The 10,090-nt window shown below is 38.0% G+C and overlaps 1 protein-coding gene across 2 annotated transcripts in view; it reads right to left on the bottom strand.

Moving 5' to 3' along the window:
* LOC107699823 (teneurin-4-like) overlaps positions 1–10,090 on the bottom strand; it is a 273,915-nt gene that overhangs the window by 134,719 nt on the left and 129,106 nt on the right. The gene's annotated exons all lie outside the window — the stretch shown is intronic.

Below are 10,090 nucleotides of genomic sequence, written 5' to 3'. Positions count from 1 at the left end.
TGTGTTTTAGCTTAGTTTAATGTAATCTAGAATAGCCAATAAATTCTTGTTTCATTTATAAAGAATCATTGTCTTGTGTTGTAATTTTAAAGTTAAAACTCTGCCTAGATCCTTGTTACCTTGTTCAAAATTAATAAGATTACCATTTTGTTTATGTGTCGTTGGCCACGAAGTAATATGAACAGAATCGGTAATATACACGGACGTTAACCTCTCGCTGGACGGCCGTTGATAAAGTGTAAACTATCAAATTTGAAATCAGTTCTAATCAGGTTGACTCCGAATTTTCAGATTCGAGTCCTCTCAAAACCTGAATTAATTAATAATAATTAATTCCCTAAGAAAAGTAATCTGATATTACACATATACAGAATCCATTTGTGATTGCTTGTCTGAACTGACCTTCATAACCACTAACTTTACTAACTTCTATAGTAGGTACAAAGCAACACGGACAACAATGCACGGCAAAGTAATAAGAAACCCTGAATCATTCCTTACTTTTGAATACTGAAAAAAGTTGCATGCTTCGAAGGTCTTACACACACCACGCGACAGAGTATGTTCTCTGTTGGAGACATGTCACCGGGATGAAAGAACACTAGTTCTCACATCTCTCATATGACTAAATGAGTGCTTTGCACCATGTGGTGAGTGCACATTTCTACTGAAGATCATTATGGGATGCGTCACTGACAGGGACACCGTTACTTTTTTATTCCCTTTCATTTTGGGCACAGGGCCGGATCATTTGTCAGAGCCAGTGACAGATGGGCCCGTACCAAGCTGCATTCCCACAGTCCTACGCTACCAATTACTCAGAGCTCTGTTGCGTCTCTGAGCCAAACGGATGATAGCCCTGATGAAACGTGATCAAAACAGACGGAGAGCTGGAAGAGAGGTAAACCATTTCCCTGTATTATGAAGGTACGGAACATGCGGGTGTATGACTACTATGAAAGCGATGACATTCAAAGAAGGTTAATGTCAAAAAGACTTGATTAATTGGCTTGTTTGACTGTCTAAACTTCAAAAGAAAGAAAGTACTTAAATTAATTGTGTATTTTTTTATGCTGTCATTTTTTTCTCGCAATTTAAAATGCAGTATGCATTAAGTCATTCATAGATTGATTTCCTAATGAATATAAAAACTGTGGCTCTTAAGAATGTAGCACTGAACTCAAATACAATATTTTCTCAGTGAAAATAAATTATAAAAGTACAGCACCTCAGGTAACAACAACAACACCATAAAAACCCCATTATACATGTTATGAATGCAACAAATAGTAATAGACTACAACACGGTTAGGCTATATGCATCACCCCATTTCTAAACACTTCACTAAACATCTAAACTCTTGTGTTGTTTTTTTTCGGAACAAGTTTGTCTTAACGCAGGGTTTTTATTCCCTAAACAGCAGCCAGTAAACAGAAGTGCTGATGCAGTGCTCAAGGGTTGGAGCTTTATTTCAATTGAAAAGCACAGAAGGTAAGACTCATTCAAGTTCTTGAGACAATGAGCATAAAAAGAGGAGAAGCAATGATTCAGCAGGAACAATTCAGCACAGTCCAGAAGGACCTGTAAGAGTGGAAGGTCTTTGATTGATCTAGTTTGCACAATCCCATTCGCCAGCAAATCAGTTTGTTTTGCCATTAAAGAACAGACAAATCAAGGAAAAGTTCTTAGGTCTCAAATGGTCTCCAAAAAAGAAGCGAAATATTGTTTTACGCATCATATTTCATCATTTTTTTACACACTTCTGAGGAAATAATTTCACAAAATTTTACAGAAAATCAAGCTTTTTAAAAACTTTTAGCATTTTTAATAACATAGCATTCTTTTATACTTTTTTACTAATTGTATGGCTGTAATTAGAATCATCCAGAAGTATTCATAATTCAGAAAAATAAGCATTATATAAAAAAACCCTGGTGGTTTATTTTAAGGGGAAAAAAATCACAATGCAAACAAAAACATAATGGTCTTATTTTGTTTAGGTCACGAATCCGGTCTATGGACTTCCGTTTGTTCACCACCAGAGGTCATTATCCACCACATGGACTCTCACACTACACAGACTGTCACACTTACCCTGGACTTCAATTCCCACAATCCATTTCACTCTGATTACGCACACGGCTGCAGCCAATCACATACCCTACATAAGCCATGGACTTCTTCTCTCTCAGGGCCGAGTATTGTTTAGCGTTTATCTCTCACCAGCGATAGCTACTTTACAGAGCCAGTACCCTGTCATAGTTTCCAGTCCTAGTTCAAGTTTAAGTCTTATCACGTCGTGTTGCCTTATTGCCTGTTACCTGATCTTCTGCCTGTCTTGGATTTCTCTCTTGTTTTGTCGTTTGGACTCTGTTTGCCCCTTGCCTGGATTATTGCATGTTTTTGGATTACCCGTTTGCCTCGCCCTCTGGATTATGTTTGCTGTCGTTTGATCCCCGTCTGTTCACTGGACTACTCTTGTGTCTTGCCCGTACCATACCCGTTTGCTGGTGTTCGACCCTGCCTGTGTTTTGACCACGTTTATTAATAAAAGCTTGCAAATGGATCCGCACATCTCTCGTCCCTGTCACCCCGTTACAATTTAAGAAAAAGGTTTAACATTCTTTATGCAAAATATATTTTATCAAAAAGAAGAACAAAAATGGACGGGGTTTTTTTTGTGAGATTCACCCTCTCTCTCTCTTGAGATTAAGAATATAATAGGCACCTAATTACTCCATATGACACTTTGCTGGTTGTAAAATGTATTTATGATTACAAGACAGCAAATTAATAAAATAGCAATTACAAAGGGAAACAAGGAGTTCTCTGTGGAAATCCCATGTCATATTTATGTAGATTAGCAGCATGTTTTAAATAGGGGAGGGATATATTCAAAAGAGGTCCAAGAACTTTCCAAAAACGTGTTAAAAAGCTAATTTGATCTGTGAGGATGTTCTTGATGAGTTTGACTCTGTTTAGCAACTGATCACAGTCCAGAAATATTTCAGAAGCTCAAGCTCAATTTCTCTCAAGCTCAATATTTACAGGGGTCAAAAGCCCATTAAAGTTGTCTGAAGTCAATCTCCAAAGAAAATTGGGTTGCTCGAGTCAGCAGTGTTAGTTAACCAATTGAGTGACACTAAAACATCAAACCCTGGAGCAGAATTAATTTGTTTATTAAAAATTGAAAAGAAATGGGGACATACAAATATATCGTTAGAGTTTTTATAATTACAAAATGAAACCTCTGCATCTATGTATCCAAGTTAATATATAAAAATAAATTAATAACTTAACTGAATGGTGACAAATAGATGGAATCAATGATAGATAGAACTATATGTAGATATAACATATGATTGATAGATAGACAGACAGACAGACAGACAGACAGATAGACAGATAGATAGATAGATAGATAGATAGATAGATAGATAGATAGATAGATAGATAGACAGATATTCTCTCTTCAAAATCAAACAAACACAAATGTTATGTTTATCTAAAGTCATTTTTGCTTATTAGTATGGTTGATCATCGAAGGTCAGCAGCAAAGATACTGGTTAATAAAATGGAATTAAATACATAAAGGATATTTGTGTTATTTAACATGGTTGCGTCATGTCCTGAGTTTGCATTTGACTGTTTTTCTTCATTTTGAGGAATACTGAATTTGTTTTTGTGCGAGTGAGATTAGTAAATGCATATTCACATTTAGTCTAGAGCTACAGTTACATCATGTTCACACAGCGCACACAACACCTCTGCACTTACTCCTGATTTCTCTCAACATGAGGACAGGAGAGCTGTCAGTCAATACATGAGAAAACATAGTAATTGGCGTTACTTATTTGAATGCATTACTTTACTAGTTACTTGAAAAAAAAAGTAATCTGATTACGTAACTCGAGTTACTTGTAATGCGTTACCCCCAAAACAGATAGACAAGCACAGACAAACAGACAGAGATAGACAGACAGACAGACAGACAGATAGATAGATAGATAGATAGATAGATATAACGACAGACAGATAGACAGACAGATATAGTATTAATATAAAAAAACATTTTTTTTAATCAATTTTTTTGCATAAACATATTTTGTCTTAGATTTTTCGCATGAAATATGACATGTTTTTATGAGATTCACTCATCCCACTTGGAAAGTGCAGATAACTTGTAGAAAGTTCATAGCCTGAGAAAAGCCTATTTTCATTTATAGTAATAAAATCTGAGTCTCACTTTTGACAGTAACACCTGAGAGTGAGAACTCGTATGACGTGCCTCAGACACCCGATCAAATGTGCAATGTGTGAGACTGGCTGCAGAATGAATCAAAATCTCTCCACAAGACAGACAGATCATTAAACGATGTCCGCTGCAACTCTAGCAGCTAAAAACAGGAAGAGTGGCCATAGATCGCTGAAAATGTGTCTATCCTGCTAGGGTTTGATTTCTGATTGCAAATGTCTGGATACAGGTGGCGGATATGGTTTTCCGAACAGTGCAAAGAGCCGACATCCACCCTGAGTGCTAATGGAAGGTTGTGTGTCTGTGGTTTTCACACTTTATTCCTCCATTCAATCATCAGTTAAGGTGTTGTTCCTAACCATTAGGAAAGACAGATACAAGCGGGAATGCAAGCTGTCTTCACAGGTTTCATATGAAGGCTAGCAGATATAGCTTACGGCGCTCAGAATCGGTCATGCTCTCAAACTCATCAAGTGTGAGTAACTGACGGCCTCGCTGACACCTTCACAGTAATACTGAAGAAATAAATACAAACAAATATCTCTCGCTGCATTCGAGAGCTTGTTGATTCGAAAATCATGCAGGATCAAAAGCAAATGTGCTGTTTTTCATTAAAATGTGTAATTTTTGTGTCCCCTTGGGTCCTGAAGACATATTTGACGTTGAAATCTGCAGATGGCTCTGTCTGGCACTTTGTTATCTCCATGGTAACCTCACAATGGATTATCTAAATAAAGCGATGATTCATGAGCATACAGTGTACATTTACAAAAGGTGACAATGCATTAGGAAAACAGCTGGCTGGTTGCAATTAGAAATATGGACTGTGGTCGCATCCTGGTGTCTAGCCGAACACATTATATAAATAACTTGAATGTTCTCATTACAAAATAATCGCAGGTGAAACTCGCGGGAATGGCGAGTAGGAAAAGGCTCACCCTTGGTGCCCTCTGCAGCTACACCATGTGTTGCTTATTAAATCACTCTTTAACCCAACTGATCTAAATGCAGAGCTGCAGAGTGACCCCGCTGCTTCATTTCCACCCATTCATTCCTGTCTGGTCAACTGCAAAGGCATGTTGTGCAAGCCCTTAAAGAGGAGATCCATACACCATTAGCGGCCCACTGTGGCCCGAACCCCATGCTGCTCGGTGTAAAAAGATGCTAAGACAAGGGGGGCTCTGTGGTGAAGAACAGGGACTCAGCAGGGAGCCCGTGGCCCACTAGCCATCTCTCAAGGAAGAGGACCCTGAGAGAAAGCCAGGGGCCATGGAGCAACACATGCTCAATAAAAAGACCTCAAGCTTCAACGAGTCTGTCCCATCAAGCTAACAGGACCTAGCGGGCGTAGAGATCTTTTACTCTTTCTTTTCTACGTTTTCCAGCTTGCTTAATCTCAGCCTCTTTAAATAAAAAAAGACATCTGGTTCGTAAACTATAGTTGAGGGAATTTCTGCAACAAAGATAGATGAATGGAAAAATACAATACAGCTGAGAGCCCTTTGGTCGATAGAATGCTACAGATGCATTTTTTGTTGATAATGTAGAATCTCTCTGGGAAAAGTGAAATTGCCTCAGCCTGATAACTCCATCTCTGGTTGATAGCTCAAAGTAGAGATTAATTTTAGGAAGTGCAAAGATTTCCTGGTGGTGAAATTTGTGCCTATAACTCTACCACTGTGGCCAGATTCTGCTTTATGTTGTGTTTAAACACTCTGGACTTGATATTTCAAATGCTAACCACCTCTGTATTCGTGATTCGATACTTCAGCTCTCCGCAGATGTCAGGTTTAACCATCCCATGTTCTTATGTGTAATTCCTCTTCAATTGCCGGAAAAGCATACCAAATTCCTTTGAAAACACGCTCTGTGTTTGAATCCACAGCCCGAAACCCTGAGCTAAGCCTTTTCAGCTTTAGTCTCAGCACTGGATCACATTTCTGGAACTACAGAATAACCCGTGTTTCTGAAGACACACAAAATCATATCGACACCGGCAACATGAATCTGAACTCCCTTATCGTTTTACACGAGAAGCTTACCCTGTCCATGCCCTTTCTCTCTCCAGGATTTGACAAATCTGTAATGTTGAGCTGAATCGGGCTGTAGAATAAGGCCAGTTAACACACAGTTAAAAATGTTTTAATATGCTCCCTTAATATCCAGACAAGGTGAAGAAATGGGAATGGGAGGTATTAACGCATGTCATTGTCAACCCTAAAAACATATCCAAATATTACAGACTCAAACCCACATGACACAAATCTTTCAAGACATCTGCTTCTGTTTACATGAGAGCAGGGTGAAAAAAATGGGTCAGAAACTGTGAAATATTTGGCACTAACTGCGCTAATTAATCCACAGTGTGTTTTGGACTGCAATTTCTGCCACTCAGCATGAACGTGTAGGCACCTCTTCATTAAAAACCAAGGACTGTAACGTAAAGGACGTGACCACCTCTCCAAAAGTCTGTCATTACTGCATCGCTCTTATTAAGCCTTGAGCTATCTGGCATATCCATATTAGTGATATGCTAATACTTGGTAAATGAAGGCAGGTGGCTGTTTATTCTCAGGTAAAAAAAAAAAAAAAAACTATCCCAATCTCAAAAATCAGGAAAAAATTACTCATTAGGTGGTTTAAGTGAATAAACAGCAGCTCTTCTCTTTTCTTATTATAATTGTGTCCTTTTTCTGTTTTAAGGCTCAGCAAATACAGTTGCCAAACAATCAGAAATGACAATGAGGGTGCTCTTCAAAAGAGCATGCTAATTTCCATAATTTACCACTTGTTTACCTACAATCACAATGGCTACTCTGACAAGCGTATTTACTAGCAGGTGACTCAAATTGGCATTTATATGAAAAAAGACAAGGGAACCAAATTCAATATGAATATTTTCTGGCGGTTTTCAAAACCTGAGAGAAGATGACAGCTATAAAATTAGTAATTGATGGCAAAGAATAAGTTGTGTGGCAGGACAGACATCTAGATGTCAATTTCAATCAAACTGGAGTCACTCTGAATTAACCAAACAGTGTGAACAGAACCGTATTTAGCAGTCCAAACTGTACTGACAACCATATTGTGCCACTGTATGAACAAAGCCATCAAGAGTTTGGTTGTTCAATGCCAAGATGACTGGCAGTGCAGGAGCCACCCAACATCTGAAGAAAAGTTACCGACTCGTAAGAGGCGAAGTAAAGAAATCAGGATAAAACCTTGCACGACCTCATGCAACACAGCACAGCCTCTGGCAGGAATCCCACTATTTTACTACCAGGGATGCTTAACTCCAGCGCATAAACATCCTCTTTCACGGCACTGTGGTGTGCTACTTTGTCTCAGTCAAATAGAGCCTTATGGTGCCTTGCATAGCTCGAAGGCAAGAGACCGATTCCTTTGGTGAGTGTACTACCCCTCACTGGCAGCCCGAGGGTAACCTATATATACCAATGCAAATCACAGCCATTTGTCGGAAAGATAAATTCTGTTTTAGCACTGGGGTGCCACCATTAGGTGACCAGGATGGTAGTAGGCTGCTGCGTGGAGAAGGGAAAGTTCTTGCCACAGGAGGGTAATTCATTGCTTTACGGAGGGCCGTGTGGAAGAAGGCAGGCGCAAACCTCTTGAGCTTGATGTAATTCCAGCCTTGGGTGGTTAACTTGTAAAGGCTGATCAATTATTTACAGCATTTTTTTTGTTCTACTCTGTAAAGAAGCCTTGAAGGAGACACTGAGAGCTGCTAGCAATGGCAGGCTTCATATCGACTGCTCAGCATCGGCATGCTCTCTGCTCTCCTCCAATTATCAAAGTGACGTAAAGCTTTCTTATCTGAAAAGCATGTTGACAAATCTCATTTCTAATTTGGTTAGCTGTTGCCGTACAAACATCTTGCAGCACAGACATCAAGTTCAGAACAATAAGTTCATAAACACTATGATGGGTCACTATTGCCAACTATACTATCTTCATTTTGTTACATATAACCTTTGCTATTATAACCGGTGCTTTATAACGTCCTTCCACAAGTAACAGGATGTTAAAAGTAGTTCAACTTTATAAAACACATCAAAGCACATGCTTAGTAAATAAGTTCATTATATTTGAACAATGGACGACAATAGCAGCACAACGCGATCACCTCATCATGCGCTTTTCATCAGCAGCTCATTAGTGAGGACACAGTAACTTGTAAAATTGATTCACTGTGGTTAAAGTTCCTGCTGTGCTGGTCACTTTTTCCCCCAGCAGGGCATGCCATCAAGCTTTTTATCATTTACAGGCTTTAAATTGATTTTATCTTTCATTAAAACTTCTTGACCTTTCTAACACTACTCAAAGTTAAAGAAGGCAACTCTACAATGATCTGAAACAGTAACAGTTGCAAATTATTGCAAGAAATAAAGCACTGCATGTGGACAACAATAAACTCAATCTTACACCTAAACTGCATAAGTAAACTGCAATCCAGGTCATCCAAGTAGTGATGTATATCGTGAGCCACTTCATAAGTCACAGCACAGGGTGAAATTAGTCATGACAGCTGCAGCGAGGGTTAGCCTGCCAAAGTCTACATTCAAACAGAGAGCGCACACATGAATGTCCAGAATGCCAAGAATACATTTTTTTAATAAATACATTTTTAAATTAAATTAAATATATGGGATCTTCCCAAGTTAAATAAATAGTCATAACAAATTTAAACGTGTTGTACATTTGGTATAAACTATTGTTCATTATGAAAATTCAATGCATCAATTATGGAATTTAATAATAATAATAATAATAATAATAATAATATATCACAAATTAAATTCTTGACTACATTTTTAATTCAAATATTTCAATTATAATTATTCAAATATTATTTATTTACTTATTGCCATTCAAATTCAATTTTGTACATTCATCAACTAGATTGTTTTAATCAAAACTGAATTTTGATCAAATTTCAGATTTCATGGTACATTGCATCATTTTGTCAATCTTAATTTAATTAATTTGTCTGAGCAATATATTTATTGTGTATCTGATAGTATGCCATGCTTAAAGGGATAGTTCACCCAAAAATAACAATTTTGTCATCATTTACTCATGTTGATGAGTTTCTTTCTTCTGTTGAGAACAAAATAATATATTTTAAAGAATGCGGGTAACCAAACAGTTGACAGTAGCCACTGACTTCCATAGTATGGAAGAAAAAAATACGCTGGAATTTAATGGCTACTGTCAACTATTTGGTTACCCGCATTCTTCCAAATAACCTGTTTGGTGTTCAGCAGACAAAAATAAATTCATACAGATTTGAAACGACATGAGGATGAGTAAATGATAACAGAATTTTCATTTTTGGGTGAACTATCCCTTAAGGTTCATTTCTTCAGGGTGAATTCAGGCAAATTTAAATTGTTCCTTTCTCTTTGAAGTATTATAAGCTCTTGGTGCATAAAGAAGATCTGTAAAGTTGCAAAGACTAAAGTCTCAAATCCAAAGAGATATTCTTTATAAAAGTTAAGAGTCAACCACATCTACCTAAAACGGCTCGTTCTAACACGCCCCCACATGTCTACGTCACGATGTGGGAAGATTTGCGTAGCACCACCCAAATGTACACGCAAAGAAAGAAGGCGTAACTTTTATTCTCGCTGTAGTATTGTTGTTGCCGCTGCTGCCATGTCGTGGAGATGCTGTGTGCTTAGTGAAAGCAAAACTACTTTGTTTGGCATTCCAAAAGAGGACGATATCCTCTTCGTCATGCCTAGAGCTGATCCGTGCTGGTCGCTGAGGAAATACATCAACTTCGCGCTGTGGATCGCCGGATCGGCTTTCAC

This window comes from Sinocyclocheilus anshuiensis, unplaced genomic scaffold (assembly GCF_001515605.1).
Source record: "Sinocyclocheilus anshuiensis isolate Anshui unplaced genomic scaffold, SAMN03320099.WGS_v1.1 scaffold194, whole genome shotgun sequence".
Classification (NCBI taxonomy): Eukaryota; Metazoa; Chordata; class Actinopteri; order Cypriniformes; family Cyprinidae; genus Sinocyclocheilus; species Sinocyclocheilus anshuiensis.
The sequence above is the reverse complement of the archived record's forward strand: the minus strand, read 5'-3'. Positions and strand labels throughout refer to the sequence as shown.